This window comes from Pongo pygmaeus, chromosome 4, assembly GCF_028885625.2.
Source record: "Pongo pygmaeus isolate AG05252 chromosome 4, NHGRI_mPonPyg2-v2.0_pri, whole genome shotgun sequence".
Lineage (NCBI taxonomy): Eukaryota > Metazoa > Chordata > Mammalia > Primates > Hominidae > Pongo > Pongo pygmaeus.
In genome coordinates this window covers 43,367,004-43,388,071 of record NC_072377.2, presented here as the reverse complement: position 1 = coordinate 43,388,071, position 21,068 = coordinate 43,367,004, and the positions used below count along the sequence as shown (strand labels likewise).

At 41.8% G+C, this 21,068-nt stretch overlaps 1 pseudogene; it reads left to right on the top strand.

Moving 5' to 3' along the window:
* The first annotated feature begins 15,365 nt into the window (after nt 1-15,365).
* On the top strand, nt 15,366-20,503 carry LOC129036169 (PRELI domain containing protein 3B-like; annotated as a pseudogene).
* Nucleotides 20,504-21,068: the final 565 nt, after the last annotated feature.

Sequence of the window (21,068 nt, the reverse complement as noted above, 5' to 3'; positions counted from 1 at the left end):
TACAATTTGCTTCTAGAATTAATGTCACCACTATGCTTCCTATGATCTGATTAGGACCACGCACTTGGCCAGAAAAGTATAAAAACACAAAAGCTGGTGTCTCCTGCTGTGAGATTGGATGAAACACCTTTTCCCTTGTGTTCAGGAGCCCTTGGATTACACAATTCCATATTGCTTTCAGATTGGCCAGCCCAGAGGAAATCTTAGCAGGTAATCTAATCTGGGTGTTGCACACAGAGGCAGCCCTTGAGGGAGCCAAAGCCAGGGCTGCATTCATAGTCCCTTTATCCTCTAGACCTTTAAAAGGTTTCAAATTGAAATCACGATCATGTCATCTAAGATAACAATTAATTTCTCTTTACAATTAATTGCTATTCAGGGATGTTGTGGTTTGAATGTTTGTCCCTTCTGAAACTCATGTTGAAACTTAATCCCCAATGTAACAATATTGAGAGGTAGGGCCTTTAAGCGGTGATTGGGTCTTGAGGGCTCTGCCTGTTTGATGTCTTAATCCATTTATGGATTAATGATTAATTGGTTAATGGAATAATGGGTTATCAGAGGATCGGGATTGTAGTTTTTTTTTTTTTTTAAAGCAGATTTTGAGACTTCAGAACAGAAAATGAGGATGATCAGATGGGAAGCCCCCTCCATATCCAAACCACAAAAACACTCTAACTCATCTTTCATCATCTACTTATTTTTTATGACATGGATAATTGACATTTAATTAGTCTAATAATGAATGCAAAGCAAACACAGCTCTAGTTCCACATTCCAATAAGATGCAACATCTAAGCTTCTCTGTACTGATACTTAGAACTGCCACTATGTGAAAAGATTGATGTAATCACAGCTAGACTAAATTAATGCCATCATCTAGTTTATGGGTTTTGATTTCTAACATTTAAGGGGACAGAAAAGTGTAAAAGTCCCAAGTGTATTCTCTACTGCATGTTTTTCATCTCTGCCCAAGGATTTTGGTGTAAAGGCTGGAAACCTTTACACCAAATCTTTACACTAAAGTTGTGAAGACACATAAATCTTTCTCCTGGCATGCCCACAAGAAGGAATGAGTCTTAGTTGCTGCAGGACCTGAGATGGGCAGAGATTATGAGAGCCTCCCATACACTTGGTGTTCGGCACTGAATTGTGTTCCCCCAAAATTCATGATAATTTTGATTAACTAACCTCCAAGTGATGGTATTTGGAGATGGGGCCTTTGGGAGACAATTAAGTTTAGATGAGGTCATGAGGGTTGGGGTTTCATAATGGGATTAGTGCCCTAATGAGAAGAGGAAGAGATACCAGGTCTGTCTCCTTCTCTCCCTTTCTTCTCTTGCCCCTCTACCCACTTCTCTCTCTCCTTCTGTGCCATGTGAGAACACAGCTACAACATGGCCATTGGCATGACAGGAAGACAGCCCTCACCAGGAGCTGAATCACTGGTGCTTTCATCTTGGACTTCCAGATCCTGGGCAAGACTCACCAAGGCAGACATCTGTAGCTGCCTGGAATTGTCTGATCTGGAGTTGACGCTCTGGAACCCTGTGTTTGTTAACTCAGAAGGCACAAGGCTAGGGATCTTCTTTCAGTCCCCATTAATCTATCTCCACTCTTCATTTTCTCTTTTGTTTTTCAAGTAATGAATTTATTTTTCCAATTAATGTAGCCAGCTCATGGTACAGCATATTAAAGCATAAAGTACAAATCCAAGGAAGGTAACACCTTTACTATGTTATAAAACTTTGACAAATCAATATATTACTTTTTATTATAATAAAAGCATATGTTTCTGGGAGTCATATACTACTTTAGGGATAATTTTTACTCCAAAAATATTCAAGTGCTAAACCAAAACACTGGTTTTTAATGGTGGTTTATAGCAGAGCAAGTTATTTTATACACATTAATATCATTTAAAACTGAGCAAGTTCTCCTTTTAAAGTGAATTTCCTCATGCAAGCTGTTGAAGTTTATGGCGGCAGGGCAATTGTGTGTATATAAGAGGTGGCTCTGCTTTGTTTTGAAGTTCCAACAAAGTCGGGGAGTGTTCCCAAGTGTGAAAAGCTTTAAAATTCTACCTTAAAATGATTCAATGTCAATGCAAACTGCCAAGTACATTTTGAAAAATTTTTAAATTTTCACATAAATACTGGAACACTCAAAATTAGACAATCGTTTCAAACAACACTTATTTTAGATGATCCCTTTTATTTAGACACCCTGAACCTCTTTGTTTTTATCCCATGTCACAAAGTCTTCTATCAGTCTATTTTTTTAAAAATCTACCTAAGATACGGTTTTAAAATAACAGATTGACAGGTTGGAGAGACCTGGGGTGCTTGATGTTGTCTTCCAACATTCATTATCATTTCTCTGTAAATGATGCTGCTACTATCAGAGTTCTTATGCTTCCTCTTTTTGAAGCCAGCAATTTCTCAATCTTAACATGTAGTTTAAGTATTACCCATTCCAGTGCTTCTCAGCCTTTATTAGCATTTGAAGATATTGTACTTGTCTTCAGTTCTTCAAGGTAACTGCTGAGGCTGATTCTTTTCACAATGATTATGGTTTCTTGAGTCAAAATAGTTTTTTTTTTCTGGGTCCTGAAGACTATGTTTTGGCTCTTGCTGCAACAGTAAGGGACTTGCAGTTCCCACTCTGTGCAGAGAAGTGTGTGGCTGTGCAACTTTCCAGAGGGATCTATGTTTCCTTCCAACACATCAACCCACACCCTGCTCAGGTTCTCAGCGCTTGGGTATTTGTGCATTGCAGCTGTTGTAACAGTTTCCCACGGGTGGTGAAAGACGTGCTCTGCAGTCCACATCTTGATGGTGCAGGCAGTCTGCTAGATGTCTGTGAAGCGCAGGGGAAAATGAGGTGAGGAGGCTACACCTGTCCCACCCCATCGGGGGCCCTTCAACCAGCTCCGCTGTGCGCAGGTGCCGTCGGCTCCAAGTGAGGCGGTCCTCCACTCTTCGTTACAATGTAACATTTAAACCATTTAAAGCAGAGATCCGCAACGTTTTTGGCACCGGGGACCAGTTTAGTGGAATACAATTTTTCTACGGATGGAGAGGGGTGTGGGGATGGTTTCGGGATGAAGGTGTTAGAACTCAAATAATCAGGCACGCAATAGATTCTCAAAAGGAGAGAATCAGGACTAAGACTAAAAGCTGGTCTTAGTCCTGCGCATGCGCAGTTCACAGTAGGGTTCGCACTCCTGTGAGAACCCTCGCACTCCTGTGACGCTAGGCAGAGCTCAGTCAGTAACGCTCGCTTGCCCACTGCTCACCTCCTGCTTTGGGGCCGGGTTCCTAACCGGTCCGTGGTGGGGGGATTGGGGACCCCTGATTTAAAGAACACTGCTAATGCCGGTTTTCTGCCTTTATCTGGAGGGCCACAGTCAGTTTCGAAGCAACTCCAGCATATGATCCACCCAGCTGTCCCCTCCCACCCTGTTAGTATCCACAGCTCCTCAAAGGCCCCTGGAATTTAGACTAAAGCCTGATCACGCCACTGCACACCGGCCTAGGCGACCCAGCGAGACCCCCATCTTAAATAACAGTAATAATACTCAAAAGAAAAAGAAAAAGCTCTGAGCTGGGTCCCTGCCCCCTTTCTGTCTGCTTCAGGCCCATCTAAACCAACCTTGATATACTAGTTTTGATTCCACAGTTGGAGAATAAGGGAAAGGCTTTAATCAATGTGTACAGTTTCGATGGAAGAACCATCACAATTTTGAGTAGATCTAAAAGAAAATTTCCTTAGCACATTGCATATTATTCACCACATGAAGAGAGTTTTTCTAAATAAAAATGTTTAGGACATTCCGGAGAGGAAGAACAAATTATGGAATGATCTCCACAGCAGAGACCTCAAGGCTCTTATGCGTGCAGGGCACAGTTCCAGTGCGAAAGTCCCCAGAGACAGCATGAGGGTCCCCACTGAGGTACCTCGGGCTCCTTCCAGGGCAGCAGTTGAAGCAGGTCGTATTGCAGGCCTGCAGAAAGGCAGGGGTTCCTCTCCTTTTCGGGTTCCTTCTTGATGGAATCGTCGGTTTTCAGCAGCTTCCGGGGACCGCCTGGACTGCAGAGAGCAGTCCTGACTCCACACAGGTGGAGAATAAGGAACAGGCTTCAATTGTCGTGTACAAAGAACTATGAATTCTGAGTTCATCTAAAAGTAAAGCTCCTTAGCATATTCTAGATTACATATAAATCAAAGTTTTATAATTGAGAAAACTTTAAGGCACTTTGGAGAGGAAGAACTATAAAAGGAATTATCTCCATCATAGAGACTTCTTGCTCCTAGATGGACAGTCCCAAGGAAGTTTACAATAACATAATGAGGGTCTCTACTGGGGTGTGAGGAGCTCCTTCCAGGGCATTGGCTGAAAGCAGTGGTGCTGTTGATGCAAGGATACCCCTAAAATTGGAGTTTAGCCTGGGAGACCAAGTAGGTACTTGACTTTGAGCCAAAAAGAATTCAAGAGCAAGCCAACAGAGTAATGTGAAAGCAAGTTTACTAAGGAAACTAAGGAACAAAAAGGAGGCTACCTGATAGTCAGGGTAGCAATGGGGGCAGGGTGGCTAGCTGGCTATTTTATGGCTATTTCTGGATTATATGCTAAACAAGGGGTCGATTATTTCTTTAGTTGTCTGGGAAAGGGACGTGAGCTTGTGGAACCAGGAGTTTCTCCCCCTTACAGAATATACAGAGTAACTCTTGGGCATTGCAATGGCATTTGTAAACAGTCACAGTGATTGCTCGGGTGTTAGTGTCTTTTAGCATCCCAATGCATAATAATTAGCATATAATGAGCAAAGAGGGTAACCAGAGGTTGCTTTTGTAGCCATCTTCCTTCTAGCTAGTTTGGGCTTTTTTTTTTTTTTAAAGGAATCATGTCTTATCAAGAGGGTATTGTGACCTGTGTCTTGGGGACCTAGCCTCCTGTTTGTCTTGCAAAACTAGTCCTGCCAAACTCCTATCTCACTGTGAGTCTTGAGCAACAAAAGGTTTGTTCCCCTCCCCCTTCCTGGGTTGCTCTGTATTTCAAGCCCTGATTGTGAGCAGTTTATGAAGGCATCCTGAGTATGTGTCTGTTCAGCTTTGCAAGCGCTGGCATCTCCTGGTGGCATGTGACATGCACTCTGGACCTGCCTACCTCCAGGACTGTTCTTCCAGGGTTGATGGACAAAACTCCATGGGTTCAGTCTTGCGACAAGGCCAGCAATATAGTTGAGCTAGGAAAAGAGGTAAATAACACTGGCTAGTACTGAGTGTGTGTTTTTATAGTATGTTTTGTCTTGTATATAGGCCAGAAACCAGCTATTCAAATAAGCAGGAGATTAACACTAATTTGCCTTGCATAGGATTAAGGCCAAAATTGTATCATTCTGAAAGATACTCTGAAAACGCTGCTGGGTTGCTATGATTGAATCAGCCAAGGAAAGAGAGCAATGGAGATGTCCCACTGGTGGCACGATCCAGTTACTGACTGTCTATTCACTATAGAAAGTGTCTCCTTATTGCAGGGCAGCCTAGACAATTACACCTACTATGTCTCATTCTTCTTGCATATTTTAGAGGCATTGAGCGGTTGTAGATAGGAGACACAATGAGGTTAGATCATAGTCTGAGATCAGAAAGCTAATTCTGCTAGAATCTGTATCCAGAATCCAGGTCCTGCAGCACGCCAATCACATTGAGTAATGAATAAAATAGGCTAGGTTGTGAAAAGGAGCATCCCAGGACTTTCTTAAATCCATACATTTTCTTTTTTTGTCTACACTCATCTCACTACATGAAAGGGAGACCTCAAAGGTGCTATGATTTTTATACCTAAGGAGAAAATACCTTGAGTTGATGTAACATTTTCAACAGTGGGAGGAGGAGCCAAGATGGCCGAATAGGAACATCTCCGGTCTACAGCTCCCAGCGTGAGCGACGCAGAAGACAGGTGATTTCTGCATTTCCATCTGAGGTACCATGTTCATCTCACTAGGGAGTGCCAGACAGTGGGTGCAGGTCAGTGGGTGAGTGCACCGTGCACCAGCCAAAGCAGGGGCGAGGCATTGCCTCACTCGGGAAGCGCAAGGGGTCAGGGAGTTCCCTTTTCAGGGGTGACAGACGGCACCTGGAAAATCGGGTCACCCCCACCCAAATACTGTGCTTTTCCGACGGGCTTAGGAAACAGTGCCCCAGGAGATTATAGCCCGCACCTGGCTCAGAGGGTCCTACGCCCACGGAGTCTCCCTGATTGCTAGCACAGCAGTCTGAGATCAAACAGCAAGTCGGCAGCGAGGCTGGGGGAGGGGCGCCCGCCATTGCCCAGGCTCGCTTAGGTAAACAAAGCAGCTGGGAAGCTTGAAATGGGTGGAGCCCACCACAGCTCAAGGAGGCCTGCCTGCCTCTGTAGGCTCCACCTCTCGGGGCAGGGCACAGACAAACAAAAAGACAGCAGTAACCTCTGCAGACTTAAATGTCCCTGTCTGACAGCTTTGAGGAGAGCCGTGGTTCTCCCAGCACACAGCTGGAGATCTGAGAACGTGCAGACTGCCTCCTCAAGGGGTCCCTGACCCCTGACCCCCGAGCAGCCTAACTGGGAGGCACCCCCCAGCAGGGGCAGACTGACACCTCACACGGCTGGCCAGGTACTCCAACAGACCTGCAGCTGAGGGTCCTGTCTGTTAGAAGGAAAACTAACAGAAAGGACATCCACACCAAAAACCCATCTGTACATCACCATCATCAAAGACCAAAAGTAGATAAAACCACAAAGATCGGGAAAAAACAGAGCAGAAAAACTGGAAACTCTAAAAAGCAGAGTACCTCTCCTCCTCCAAAGGAACGCAGTTCCTCACCAGCAACGGAACAAAGCTGGACGGAGAATGATTTTGACGAGCTGAGAGAAGAAGGCTTCAGACGATCAAATTACTCCGAGCTACGGGAGGATATCCAAACCAAAGGCAAAGAAGTTGAAAACTTCGAAAAAAATTTAGAAGAATGTATAACTAGAATAACCAATACAGAGAAGTGCTTAAAGGAGCTGATGGAGCTGAAAACCAAGGCTCGAGAACTACATGAAGAATGCAGAAGCCTCAGGAGCCGATGCGATCAAATGGAAAAAAGGGTATCAGCCCTGGAAGATAAAATGAATGAAATAAAGTGAGAAGGGAAGTTTAGAGAAAAAAGAAGAAAAAGAAACGAGCAAAGACTCCAAGAAATGTGGGACTATGTGAAAAGACCAAATCTACGTCTGATTGGTGTACCTGAAAGTGACGGGGAGAATGGAAACAAGTTGGAAAACACTCTGCAGGATATTATCCAGGAGAACTTCCCCAATCTAGCAAGGCAGGTCAACATTCAGATTCAGGAAATACAGAGAACGCCACAAAGATACTCCTCGAGAAGAGCAACTCCAAGACACATAATTGTCAGATTCACCAAAGTTGAAATGAAGGAAAAAATGTTAAGGGCAGCCAGAGAGAAAGGTCGGGTTACCATCAAAGGGAAGCCCATCAGACTAACAGCGGATCTCTCGGCAGAAACCCTACAAGCCAGAAGAGAGTGGGGGCCAATATTCAACATTCTTAAAGAAAAGAATTTTCAACCCAGAATTTCATATCCAGCCAAACTAAGCTTCATAAGTGAAGGAGAAATAAAATACTTTACAGACAAGCAAATGCTGAGAGATTTTGTCACCACCAGGCCTGCCCTAAAAGAGCTCCTGAAGGAAGCGCTAAACATGGAAAGGCACAACCGGTACCAGCCGCTGCAAAATCATGCCAAAATGTAAAGACCATCGAGACTAGGAAGAGACTGCATCAACTAATGAGCAAAATAACCAGCTAACATCATAATGACAGGATCAGATGCACACATAACAATATTAACTTTAAATGTAAATGGACTAAATGCTCCAATTAAAAGACACAGACTGGCAAATTGGATAAAGACTCAAGACCCATCAGTGTGCTGTATTCAGGAAACCCATCTCACGTGCAGAGACACACATAGGCTCAAAATAAAGGGATGGAGGAAGATCTACCAAGCAAATGGAAAACAAAAAAAGGCAGGGGTTGCAATCCTAGTCTCTGATAAAACAGACTTTAAACCAACAAATATCAAAAGAGACAAAGAAGGCCACCACATAATGGTAAAGGGATCAATTCAACAAGAAGAGCTAACTATCCTAAATATATATATGCACCCAATACAGGAGCACCCAGAATCATAAAGCAAGTCCTGAGTGACCTACAAAGAGACTTAGACTCCCATACATTAATAATGGGAGACTTTAACACCCCACTGTCAACATTAGACAGATCAACAAGACAGAAAGTCAACAAGGATACCCAGGAATTGAACTCAGCTCTGCACCAAGCAGACCTAATAGACATCTACAGAACTCTCCACCCCAAATCAACAGAATATACATTTTGTTCAGCACCACACCACACCTATTCCAAAATTGACCACATACTTGGAAGTAAAGCTCTCCTCAATAAATGTAAAAGAACAGAAATTATAACGAACTATCTCTCAGATCACAGTGCAATCAAGCTAGAACTCAGGATTAAGAATCTCACTCAAAACCGCTCAACTACATGGAAACTGAACAACCAGCTCCTGAATGATTACTGGGTGCATAACGAAATAAAGGCAGAAATAAAGATGTTCTTTGAAACCAACGAGAACCAAGAAACAACATACCAGAATCTCTAGGATGCATTCAAAGCAGTGTGTAGAGGGAAATTTATAGCACTAAATGCCCACAAGAGAAAGCAGGAAAGATCCAAAATTGACACCCTAACATCACAATTAAAAGAACTAGAAAAGCAAGAGCAAACACATTCAAAAGCTAGCAGAAGGAAAGAAATAACTAAAATCAGAGCAGAACTGAAGGAAATAGAGACACAAAAAACCCTTCAAAAAATTAATGAATCCAGGAGCTGGTTTTTTGAAAGGATCAACAAAATTGATAGACTGCTAGCAAGATTAATAAAGAAAAAAAGAGAGAAGAATCAAATAGATGCAATAAAAAAAGATAAAGGGGATATCACCACCGATCCCACAGAAATACAAACTACCATCAGAGAATACTACAAACACCTCTACGCAAATAAACTAGAAAATCTAGAAGAAATGGATAAATTCCTCAACACATACACCCGCCCAAGACTAAACCAGGAAGAAGTTGAATCTCTGAATAGACCAATAACAGGAGCTGAAATTGTGGCAATAATCAATAGCTTACCAACCAAAAAAAGTCCAGGACCAGATGGGTTCACAGCCGAATTCTACCAGAGGTACAAGGAGGAACTGGTACCATTCTTTCTGAAACTATTCCAATCAACAGAAAAAGAGGGAATCCTCCCTAACTCATTTTATGAGGCCAGCATCATCCTGATACCAAAGCCTGGCAGAGACACAACCAAAAAAGAGACTTTTAGACCAATATCCTTGATGAACATTGATGCAAAAATCCTCAATAAAATACTGGCAAACAGAATCCAGCAGCACATCAAAAAGCTTATCCACCATGATCAAGTGGGCTTCATCCCTGGGATGCAAGGCTGGTTCAATATATGCAAATCAATAAATGTAATCCAGCATATAAACAGAACCAAAGACAAAAACCACACGATTATCTCAATAGATGCAGAAAAGGCCTTTGACAAAATTCAACAATGCTTCATGCTAAAAACTCTCAATAAATTAGGAATTGATGGGACGTATCTCAAAATAATAAGAGCTATCTATGACAAACCCACAGCCAATATCATACTGAATGGGCAAAAACTGGAAGCATTCCCTTTGAAAACTGGCACAAGACAGGGATGCCCTCTCTCACCACTCCTATTCAACATAGTGTTGGAAGTTCTGGCCAGGGCAATCAGGCAGGAGAAGGAAATAAAGGGTATTCAATTAGGAAAAGAGGAAGTCAAATTGTCCCTGTTTGCAGATGACATGATTGTATATCTAGAAAACTCCATTGTCTCAGCCCAAAATCTCCTTAAGCTGATAAGCAACTTCAGCAAAGTCTCAGGATACAAAATCAATGTACAAAAATCACAAGCATTCTTATACATCAATAACAGACAAACAGAGAACCAAATCATGAGTGAACTCCCATTCACAATTGCTTCAAAGAGAATAAAATACCTAGGAATCCAACTTACAAGGGATGTGAAGGACCTCTTCAAGGAGAACTACAAACCACTGCTCAAGGAAATAAAAGAGGATACAAACAAATGGAAGAACATTCCATGCTCATGGATAGGAAGAATCAGTATCGTGAAAATGGCCATCCTCCCAAGGTAATTTACAGATTCAATGCCATCCCCATCAAGCTACCAATGACTTTCTTCACAGAATTGGAAAAAACTACTTTAAAGTTCATATGGAACCAAAAAAGAGCCCGCATCACCAAGTCAATCCTAAGCCAAAAGAACAAAGCTGGAGGCATCACACTACCTGACTTCAAACTATACTACAAGGCTACAGTAACCAAAACAGCATGGTACTGGTACCAAAACAGAGATATAGCGCAATGGAACAGAACAGAGCCGTCAGAAATAACACCACATATCTACAACTATCTGATCTTTGACAAACCTGACAAAAACAAGAAATGGGGAAAGGATTCCCTATTTAATAAATGGTGCTGGGAAAACTGGCTAGCCATATGTAGAAAGCTGAAACTGGATCCCTTCCTTACACCTTTTACAAAAATTAATTCAAGATGGATTAAAGACTTAAATGTTAGACCTAAAACCATAAAAACCCTAGAAGAAAACCTAGGCATTACCATTCAGGACATAGGCATGGGCAAGGACTTCATGTCTAAAACACCAAAAGCAATGGCAACAAAAGCCAAAATTGACAAATGGGATCTAATTAAACTAAAGAGCTTCTGCACAGCAAAAGAAACTACCATCAGAGTGAACAGGCAACCTACAAAATGGGAGAAAATTTTCCCAACCTACTCATCTGACAAAGGGCTAATATCCAGAATCTACAATGAACTCCAACAAATTTACAAGAAAAAAACAACCCCATCAAAAAGTGGGTGAAGGACATGAACAGACACTTCTCAAAAGAAGACATATATGCAGCCAAAAAACACATGAAAAAATGCTCACCATCACTGGCCATCAGAGAAATGCAAATCAAAACCACAATGAGATACCATCTCACACCAGTTAGAATGGCAATCATTAAAAAGTCAGGAAACAACAGGTGCTGGAGAGGATGTGGAGAAATAGGAACACTTTTACACTGTTGGTGGGACTGTAAACTAGTTCAACCCTTGTGGAAGTCAGTGTGGCCATTCCTCAGGGATCTAGAACTAGAAATTCCATTCGACCCAGCCATCCCATTACTGGGTATATACCCAAAGGACTATAAATCATGCTGCTATAAAGACACATGCACACATATGTTTATTGCGGCATTATTCACAATAGCAAAGACTTGGAACCAACCCAAATGTCCAACAATGATAGACTGGATTAAGAAAATGTGGCACATATACACCATGGAATACTATGCAGCCATAAAAAATGATGAGTTCATGTCCTTTGTAGGGACGTGGATGAAATTGCAAATCATCATTCTCAGTAAACTATTGCAAGAACAAAAAACCAAACACCACATATTCTCACTCATAGGTGGGAATTGAACAATGAGAACACATGGACACAGGAAGGGGAACATCACACTTCGGGGACTGTTGTGGGGTGGGGGGAGGGGGGAGGGATAGCATTGGGAGATATACCTAATGCTAGATGATGAGTTAGTGGGTGCAGCACACCAGCATGGCACATGTATACATATGTAACTTACCTGCACATTGCACACATGTACCATAAAACCTAAAGTATAATAATAATAATAATAAAAAGATAATAAAACTAAAAAAAAAAAAAAAACAAAAAACATTTTCAACAGTGTTTTGTGCAGGCCTTGATCCTATTTTATGTAATTAGGTGCATTCTGTCAGTTATTCCTTTTTATCTCTTTTCCTACTTCTACTGAGATTCTTCTTATTAGTAACTATTTTACTTCTAGCTATTTTATTTTTATTTCTACTGTGTGTTTTGTAGCAATCAGTCTTATATGTGACACAATTTTATGTATATATATTTTCAATTCTTCCAAAAAGTATTGGGTGTATATCTTATTTCATTTATTGTTTTTCATTTATTGGCATATTTCTAAGATTTTTATAGGTACACTTCATTTGCTGCTTCCAACTTCAGCATATCAGCTTCTAATGAGACTCTGCCAGACTTTCCCTCTCCAGTGTCCCACAGGGGGCACTCAGATGCCACCTAATCAATAATATTTCGTATGTTTGTCTCATTCTCATGAGAGAATTTATTTAGGATATACATCGTCCTTCAGTAAAATTATTCATCGAAAATGCATAACCTAATTTTATGGAGTATTGCCAGATTGTTCTTTAAATGAATGAAACATTTTTCCTCCAAAAATAGTCCATGAGAATTACTGTATACATTTATTCCCTACGGATACTTGGATTGACCCAACCATCTAATATTTGCTGCGTGTTTCTGAAGGGAGAAGCCTGTGGTGGTTCAGCAGCTGTCTGATTCAGTGTTTACTGATTTCTGACAGTATCTTCTTTTAGGGAGCCAATTTGCAATGTGGTTCAGAAAAATCATTCTCTGACATTCAGTCTAAAATCTGTGTCTACACTTTTCTATCAGATTTTTTTTTCATTTTTTTTTTTTTGAGACAGAGTCTTGCTGTATTGCCCAGGCTGGAGTGCAGTGGCACAATCTTGGCCCACTTTAACCTTTGCTTCCCAGGTTCAGGCTTTCCTCCTGCCTCAGCCTCTCAAGTAGCTGGGATTACAGGTGCCTGCCACCACACCCAGCTAATTTTTTCTTTTAAAAATTGAAAGAAAGTGGAGACGGGGTTTCACCATGTTGGCCAGGGTGGTCACGAACTCATGACCTCAAGCAATCTCCATGCCTCGGCCTCCCAAAGTGCTCGGATTACAGGCATGAGCCACCACAGCTGGCCTCTATCAGTTTTTTTTTTTTTTTTTTTTTTGAGACGGAGTCTTGCTCTTGTTGCCCAGGCTGGAGTGCAGTGGCGCGATATCGGCTCACTGCAACCTCTGCCTCCTGGGTTCAAGCAATTCTACTGCCTCAGCTTCCTGAGTAGCTGGGATGACAGGCGCGTGCCACCACACCCGGCTAATTTTTGTATTTTTAGTAGAGACGCGGTTTCACCATGTTGGTCAGGCTGATCTTGAACTCCTGACCTCGTGATCCACTCGCCTCGGCCTCCCAAAGTGCTGGGATTACAGGCGTGAGCCACCGCGCTTGTCCTAGATTTTAATGATCTTTATACCATAATAAATCTTTTTATGCTTATACTATTTGAGAGTGTTTCGTTTCTTTTCCTGAAAGCCATAAAAGAAATACAACAGTAACATCACATTTAATATGGTTAGGCTGAATCCAGAGTTGAACTATTGGAATTTAGATTAGTCCCTCTAAAGATAAAGCTGAATCTCCAGTTTATACAATGTAGTAATTTATCCAAGGTCATGGGACAAATATGTACATGTTTCCTAAAAGTACCTCCTGAATGAGCTGAGGGTCTCTCAGAATACAGTAAGACATTATTGTAAGGTGTTCTCTCTTTCTTTGAAAAGAGAAAGGAATGCATCATGCTTCCCCCTGCTCTGCTGAAAATATATGAGATGTGGCCTAACTTTGTAGCTGTCAGGCTGCCTTACAGGCATGTAAATATGCGAATGCCAACTCAGTACTAGTGTGCCCTCTCTCTTCTATTTGGTACACAGCAGTCTTTTGTTGTGAGAATTGTGTTATTTCACCAACAGTGGATATATTCCATTCTTTTCTTCCTCCTAAGTGGACTGTGCCGAGAAGCAGTTATTCGTAAGGCCTCTCAGAAGATGGTTTCATGAGATCAAACAACCATTGTCGTTCAGAGCAGCTTCAAATTTGTGGAGTCAATGTTCATACAGCTAGTAGGGGATTCTCTTTGAGAGAATTAGAAAAATGTTTTAGGTCAAATGTTTTACAAACTCTTTGGAAGTTTGCCTTACAGTTAAACTTTATTGGTTTAATAATAAAGTCACCTCTGGTCATATTTGATACCAAGCTTGGGCTACTAGGAAGCACAGCATTGAATATGCTCATCCCTGACCCTCTCCTCTTTCTTCTCACTCCCACTTTCTAAGGACAGCCCTCTTGAATAAAGCAATCTCACACGAGTGTTTATTTCAGTGATGTTTCTGGGGGGAAGCCAGGCCATTAAAATATGCCTCTCTGCTCACCTCATGTACCTCACTGTTTTTCCCCTGCTGTTGGAATCCTCAAAAATTCACTCTGTATTAACATTTATTTCAGAGTACCTTCAAAAATAGAATGATTCAGGCCAATCTTTACTCTTGAAATGGCACATGAGACATGTTCCCTATATTTGAAAAGCCTTTGACTGAGTGGGACAGCTACATAGATAGAAAGGCCTTTTTAAATATCAACAAGTTAAGTTTTTTATGCCCATTTCACGCATCACGCTAGCGCTCCCTCCTCAATTTTTCCATCAGCCAATATCTCTCCCAATCACAGGGCAAAATTATAAACAATATGTTAGAATTCTGGATACAGTAATATCCTTTTAAAAAACGCATCATAATCTAATTGAGCTTATTGGGAGCTCAACATTGGTTTGGAATTTGAAAATCAATCTAATCTCCACGTTAACATCAGAAAAAATAAATGATTTTCTCAGTAGATACAAAAAATCTTTTAAAAAATCAACCTGCTTCGTTATTAATATGAAAGTCATCTTAGCAAATTAGAAACAGTGAATTCTCTTAATTTGATAAAACTTATCTATTAGAGATGCACACCTAACATCTCACTGAATTGCGAAATATTGAAATATTAAAATCTGCCAATTTCTTATTGAAATAAGAAACTGCCAATCACTGGACCCATCCTCTCACCCCCTGCCCCACCCTATTACTGCTTGATCTAGTAAAAACCCAAGGACTTTCAATAGCGCCTTCCAGAGTGATAAAATTTTTACCATAACCTTATCACAGTCTGAAGCAATTAGCAAGGTAAGTAAGTGTTAATCCCCACATGACTGGATTTTCGTATATGACTTCCTGTACAAGACAGGATGCTATAAAAGCCCATGGTCAGCGATGGACTGAGCCATTTGCTCTTTTCCTAGACTAGCTATGGCTGGGCCTAGTCAAGCCTTTCGAGGCTGAGGCTATGGAGTTCCAACCATCAACCTTGGAAGAGCTGTCTTGGAGGCAGGCAGGGCCAGAGCCCCACATGCCATGGGACCTGAACCTAGAGCAAGCCTGGGCCTGGACACTGGATAACTTCCCTGCGCTGAGCCGCCACTCCTGCCAATGCCATCAGCTCTACGGGAGCTCTGCTGCGGGCTGGCTGCTGCACTGCGATTCCACCGGGCACGCAGCCCTGCCCAGAGAGGAGAGGGGCCAAAAACGGCCTCGAGACTCCCATTTTGAGGAGTCAATGGCTGAAACCACAGACGGGCTCCAGTTCCCTCAAAAAGACGCAGATGCTACCGACGGTGAGATCCAAAGCGCCCTGAAACTGTCTGGAGATGCCAGCGCCTGTGGAGGTGGAAGTACACACGCCCAGGGCACCCCCTGCAGCCCAGGCTGCCTCCGGAAGCTACTGAAAACCTAGGATTCCATCAGGAAGGAACCCGGAAAGGAGAGGAACCCCAGCCTTTCTGCAGGCCTGCGGCACGACCTGCTTCAACTGCTGCCCTAGAAGGAGTCCGAGGCACTCCAATGGGGACCCTCATGCCTTCCCTGCGGACATTTGCACTGGAACTGTGCCTTCACGCATAAGAGGGTTGAGGTCTGTGTTGTGGAGATCTTTCTTTAATTTGTTTTTCCTCTCCTGAGCGTCCTAAACATTTTTCATTTAGAAAAACTCTCTTCATGGAATGAATAATATGCAATGTACTCAATGTACTCAAAATTGCTATGGTTCTTCCATTGAAACTGTACACATTGATTCAATCCTTTCCCTATTCTCCCCCCGTGAAATTGATTTTGAGCTGGTAAATCAAGATTGGTATAGATGGGCCTGAAGCAGACAGAAAGGGGGCAGGGACCCAGCTCAGAGCTTTTTTTTTTTTTTTTTTTTTTTTTTGAGCTGGGGTCTCGCTAGTCTTCCTGGGTAGCCCAGGCTGGTGTGCAGTGGCATGATCATGCTTTAGTTTAAATTCCAGGGGGCCTTTGAGGAGCTGTGGATACTAGCAGGGTGGAAGGGGACAGCAGGGTGGAAGGGGACAGCTGGGTGGATCACTTGCTGGAGTTGCTTCAAAACTGACCCTGGCCCTCCAGATGAAGGCAGGGAACAGACATTAACAGTGTTCTTTAAATCAGCAGTCCGCAACCTTTTTCGCACAAGGGACTGGTTTTATAGAAGACAACTTTTCTATGGATGGGGGGCTGGTAGACAGGGATAGTTTGGGGATGAAGCTGTTCTACGTCAGATAATCAGGCATCAGATTCTCAGGAGGAGCGCACAAGGTAGATCCCTTGCCTGTGCAGTTTACAATAGGCTTCATGCACCTATGAGAATCTAATGTCTCTGCTGATCTGACAAGAAGCGGAGCTCAGGTGGTAAAGCTGGGCTGCTGGCCACTCCCCTCCTGCTGTGCCACGGGGCTCCTAATGCTAACGGTGGAGGGTGTCCAAGTTCTTGGCGTCTTGAACAAAGAATTGAACAAAATGCGCAAGCAAAGCAAGGATGGAATGAAGAGATTTATTGAAAACAAAAGTACACTCCACAGTGTGGTAGTGGGCCTGAGCATAGGGGCTCAAAGGCCCCGTTACAGAGTTTTTGTGAGTTTAAATACCCTCTATTTGGGGTACGCCCTATGTAAATGAAGAGGATGAAGTAAAGTTTCAAAGTCGTTTACTGGGTGTATGCCCTGTGGAGAGGATATTTCCCGTTATAGCTGAAGTGTCAATGGGCCTTATGTTCCCGGCCTCCAGACCCTATTTTCCTGCCTCACTAACAGGCCAGGGTCCAGTACAGGCATGCTGTCTGGGGAGTTGGGGACCCCTCCTTTAAATAGTTTAAAGTTTACATTGTAATAAGGGCTGGAAGAGGGGGTTGGGATGTCCTTCACATGAGGACAATGGCGCCTGTCTACTGCGAAGCTGGTTGGCATGCTGGGGGTGCAGTGGGGCAGGTGTAGCCTCTTTGCCTCATTTTCCCCTGCACTGCCCAGACATCTCCTGGACTGCCTGCACCATCAAGATCTGGACTTCAGAGCACGTCTTTGATCACCTGTGGGAAATTGTTACAACAGTTGCGATGCACAAATACCCAAAAGCCCTATGAACCAGAGCATGGTGTGGGTTGATGTGTTGGACAGACATATAGATCCCAATGAAGAGTTGCACAGCCACAGACTTCTCTGCACAGAGTGGGAACTACAAGTCTCTTATTGGTACAGCAAGAACCAAAACATATGTGCTAGAATATTCTGTAGTTAATCCTATAGAGAAAACAATGGAACTTAAATCTACTAACATTTCACTTAAAATATGGTTTCAGTAGGTGAGAGACTTACATATAAACCACATCCTCAGGACCCAGAAAAAAAACTATTTTGACTCAATAAGCCATAATCACTGAAAGGAGGCAGCCTCAGCAGTTACCTTGAAGGACTGATGGCAAGTAGGATATCTTCAAATGCTAACAAAGGCCAGGAAGCACTGGAATGGGTCATACATAAATTACATGTTAAAAAATGAAGAACTGATGGCTTCCACAAGAGGAGGCATAAGAACTCCGGTGGTGGCTGCAGCAGCCTTTGTCGTGAATTGATAATGAATGTGTGTAGACAAGTACCCCACATCTCTCCAAGCTGGCAATGTATTTATTTTAAAACTATGAATATATTTTAAGCAGAATTTTTAAAAAGTAGGCTGACATAAGACAGTGACTTTAGATCAAAACAAAGAGATGCATGGCGTCTAAATAAAAGGGATTATCTGAAATTAGTGTTGTTTGAAATGACTGTCTAATATTGGAGATTCCGGTATTTATGAAAAATTTAACAATTTCTTGAAAGAAATTATTCTTCTTAATGTTTATTTTAAATTCAGGGTACATATGCAGGTTTGTTATTTTGGTAAACTTGTGTCATGGGAGTTTGTTGTACACATTATTTTATCACCCAGGTGTGAAGCCTGGTGCCCATTATTATTTTTCCCAATCCTCTCCCTCCTTCCATCATCCACCTTCAATAGGCTCCAGTGTCTGTTGTTCCCCTCTTTATGTCCATGTGTTCTCACCATTCAGCTCTAGCTTGTAGTGAGAACCTGTGGTATTTGCTTTTCTATTCCTGCATTAGTTTGCTAAGAAAAAACGGCCTCCAGCTCCGTCTATGTTCCTGCAAAAGACATGATCTTGTTCTTTTTTATGGCTACATAGTATACCATGGTGTATATACACCACATTTTCTTTATCCAGTCTACCATTAAAGAACATTTAGGTTGATTCCATGTCTTTGCTATTGTGAATAGTGCACATGCATGTATGGTCTTTATGGTAGAACAATTTATATTCCTTTGGTACTTACCCAGTAATGGGATTGCTGGGTCAAATGGTATTTCTGTTATTTGGTCTTTGAGGAATTGCCATGCTGTTTTCCACAATGATTGAACTAATTTACACTCTCACCAATAGTGTATAAGCAAAATTTTAACATTTTTTTAAAAAGTACTTGGAAGTTTGCATTGACATTGAATCAACTTAAGGTAGAATTTTAAAGCTTTTCATACTTTGGAACCCCACCTAGCTTTGGGCCAACCCCAGAACAAAGCAGAGCCAACTCTTACATAGAAACAATTGCCCTGCTGCTGTAAATTTCAATAGCTTGCATGAGGAAATTCAATTTAAAAGGAGAACTTGTATAGCTTTCAAACATATTAATTTGTTTAATAATAATAACTTGCTCTGCAAGTTATTTTAAACCATCATTAAAAACCAGTGTTTGCCGGGTGCGGTGGCTCACGCCTGTAATCCCAGTGCTTTGGGAGGCCAAGGAGGGCAGATCACGAGGTCAGGAGTTTGAGATCAGCCTGGCCAACATAGTGAAACCCCGTCTCTACTAAAAATACAAAAAATTAGCCAGGTTTGGTGGCGGACACTTGTAATCCCAGCTACTTGGGAGGCTGAGGCAGGAGAATCGTTTGAACCTTTGAGGCGGAGGTTGCAGTGAGCTCAGATCACACCATTTCACTTCAGCCCAGGCTACAGTGCAAGACTCTGTCTCAAAAACAAAACGAAGCAAACAAACAAACAAACAAACAAACCAACCAGTGTTTTGGTTTACTACTTAAGTATATTTGGAGTGAAAATTATCACTAAAATAATATATGACTCTAACAAAAATGCTTTCATTGTAATAAAATGTACTATATTGATTTGCCAAAGTTTTGCAACCTAGTAAAGGTTGCAAAAGGTCCTTGGATTTGTAGTTTGTGATTTAATATGCTGTACCATGGACTTGTTATGTTAACTGGAAAAAGAAATTTGTTACTTGAAAATCCAAACAAAACAAAAAACAAAAAGTGGAGGCAGATTAAAGAGGACCACAGGAAGATTTGTAGCCTTGGGCCTTCTGAGTTGACAACCACAGAGTTCCAGGGCATTAACTCCAGATCAGACAATTCCAGGCAGCTACAGAAGTCTCCCTGGTGAGTCTTGCCCACGATCTGGAAGTCCAAGATCAAAGCACCAGATTCAGCTCTTGGTGGGGATTCTCTCTCTGTCGTGCCAATGGCCATGTTGCAGCTGTGTTCTCACGTGGCACAGATGGAGATAAAGAGAGAGAAAGGGGGAGAAAGGGAGACAGGGAGAAGGGGAGAGAACAAGAAGGACATGGTATCTCTTCCTTTTCTGGGAAGGCCGCCAATCCCATTATGAAAGCCCCAACCTCATAACTTCATCTTAACGTACTTGTCTCCCAAAGGCTCAATCTCTAAATACCATCACCTTGTGGATTAATCAAAATCATCATGAATTTTGGGGGACGCAATTCAGTCCATAGCACCAAGTCTATGTGATGCTCTCATAACCTCTGCCCATCTCAGGGCCTGCATCAACTGAGACTCATTTCTTTCTTCAGGCATTTCAGAAGACAGAGATTTTTTTAAAAAGGTGCAGCAGAGAATACAATGCATTGATTAATCAATTAATTAATTAATTCTGAGACAGCATCTCACTCCAGCACCCTGGATTATTTGGGTTACTTCAGTGCCCCTCTGGCAGGTGGTATTGTTTCACAATCATTGCTTGCCTGTATGGGGGCAAGTACACAGGCATCCACTGGGCCAATCCCCTTTTTGTAGCTTGATTACTTGCCAGATTCAGACCTTATTCTTATTCAGCTCTTTGAGGTCCACTAATGCTTAACTCATAGCATAGATTTTATTTCACATTAATGGATTCCGAAGTGTGACCAATGCCCGATATCACAATTCTTTTTTAATTGGAAACGACCCAGACATTCAATGGTATCTGAAATAATTTTAATAGTTTAAGTTACATTAAAAGTTCACTACAAGCATTGATTCCATTTATATTTATTCAATTTGTTCATCTGTAGCAGTTTATCTAGATTAGTTTTTAGAACTAAGACATTAGACAACACTAATTATCACTCCAAGTTATTTCTTTGTTAACAATTTGCATAGTTTGTGAATATCAGGTGTTCACCTATGCAAAAATCTTAAACACATGGGCATTTTTTCTGATAATTCAGAAAAATTAATTGTTCTTATGGAACCAACAATATTAAATTAGTCTTATTTATCAAAAAAGTAATTCAAAGAAAGATTATTCTGTTTTTGGTTGAGTTTATGATCTTATAACCCTCATGTAAAATTCTAGCATGTTCAAATATTTAGCAAAGACAAATATAAAACTCATCTAATTAGTAAACCCAGACAAAAATGTATGCTTACAATTCCA